Source organism: Gracilinanus agilis, chromosome 4 (genome assembly GCF_016433145.1).
Source record: "Gracilinanus agilis isolate LMUSP501 chromosome 4, AgileGrace, whole genome shotgun sequence".
NCBI classification, from domain to species: domain Eukaryota; kingdom Metazoa; phylum Chordata; class Mammalia; order Didelphimorphia; family Didelphidae; genus Gracilinanus; species Gracilinanus agilis.
Genome location: NC_058133.1, coordinates 485,711,419 through 485,713,546, shown reverse-complemented (window position 1 = coordinate 485,713,546; position 2,128 = coordinate 485,711,419).

The following is a 2,128-nucleotide window of genomic DNA, read 5'->3' as shown; positions in this document are numbered from 1 at the left end:
GCAGAATAATTTGTTTTATATATTATATAATACATACATATATATATATATAATCTCTCTCTTTTAAAAAAAAGTTTTATTTATACCTTTTGTCTTTCTACCATAGTCATTCTTGGATACAAACCTCTCCTCATTCTCAGCAAACCTTCCCTTATAACAAAAACAATAATAACAAAAAACTTGTTAAGCAAAACTAACTGGCTGAGAGAGATGTTTGACTATTTAGGCAACAGTCTACACCCATAATCCCCTACCTCTCCAATGAAAGGAGACAGGTGTATTTTCCTATAGTCTTGTTTCTACTGAATGTGTTCATTATTGGAAGTCTTTTAGAAGAGACTGAAGAAATGTAAGAGAGGATTCCTATTAAGATATGGTTTGGACTAGATATTGATTCTTACTCCAAGAATCTGTGTTTCTGCTTTTTTCTAATATCTATCCTGTTCTGAACTGAATAATTAACCAGAGTGTTTCCTTCAAGATTTCACATTTGCCCCAACTTTGCTTCAAGAGGTACTTCTTCTAAATTGATAAGTAGATGGAAACATGTAATAGTTTTCCTGCCCCTTCACATATGGGGTTTGGACTCCAATGACACCATTCTTCCCCTTCCCTGATTTGTACCACTGTCCTCTTCAGCCTATCATGGTGTTAGTCTCTACTAGGACTTCTGAAAGAGGAGGGAGTGACTTAGAATGGACTATTAAGTACACTGATCTTAACATATAACATAGGAACATATTCCCTGCCAAATCCCTAGTCTAGGCGGTTCTCTGAGCCCTAAGGCTCAAGTTGCTGAAACAATGAGGACCAGATACACAAGACCTACTTGGGAAGGGATACAACACACATGCAAATAGGTTGCTGATTGCAGATGAATCATTTCCTTCTGTTTCTTCCTTTGGAAAATGAAAAAGTTAGACTAAATTGTCTCTTCCAGCACCAAATTCTATGAACCAAATATATTAAAGAGCCACAGCCTTGAAGAATTTGAGAATTGCAAGGCACTTCAATAGCTGTCTAGTCCATCCCATACCCAGTGAGTGGTAATAGAATCTCAGAATTATGTCTGAGACCCAATTTTCTCTTCTGTAAAAAAAATGAATTAGATGAATTAGACTCTAATTCTCAGTCCCTTTCCAACACCAAAATATTGTGACCCTGTGACGAAAGTATTTAGCAAATTGCTTGAATTTCATACACAGTGTCTTTGCCAACAGGGACCCAAGCTCGGTAGATGTTTCTACTTATGGAATCTGTAACCAAGCCACAATATACTAGCTAAACTTATAAATGCTAGCCTGCCTTAGTAGTCTTGCCACTTTCTTAAAAGCCTGTATGGAAAAGGAACCTACGATATTCAGAAAAACTCCATTGTATGACTGGACTGCTAGAATTGTTAGGACGTTTTTCTTGACATTAATTTTAAATTAGCCTCTATTCAGCTTTTATCCATTGATCCTAGTTCTGTCCAATGAGGTAAAAAAAAAAGAACAAATCTAATCCCTCCCCTTTAGGCAGGTAGGTGGCACAGAGGTTAAAGTGCTGTGCCAGGAACTAGGAAGAGCTAAATTCAAATTCAGCCTCAGATACTTGTTTAGCTGTGTCATCCTGAGAAAGTCATTTAACCCTGTTTGACTTAGTTTCCCCATCTGTCCAATGAGCTGGAGAAGGAAATGGCAAACCACTCCAGTATCTTTGCCATGAAAACCCCAAATGGGGTCAAGAAGAATCAGATACAACAATCCCTCTTCCATATGACAACTCCTCAGATGTTGGAAGACAGCAATCTGGACGACTGTGAATCTTCCCACCAGTTAAATATCTCTATTTCCTGCAACTGAACCTCATATGGTATGCCTTTGTCTTTTATTTGTCTCATAGAAGGCAGAGATTGTTTCTGAGCAATTACCTTCACCCAGAAGGACATCAATTAAGAATTTTTGTAGTGAGTCAGTCAACAAGTATTTATTAATAATAGTTTATAGTTATGTAGCATTTTGCCATAATAATAATAATAATAATACTCCTGAGACTTCAAAGGGTCTCTAATTTCATCAGGGTGGGTACTAATTCCACCAAAGCAGATCTCAGCTTCCCCCATTCCCCCACCCCTTAGTAATCATTT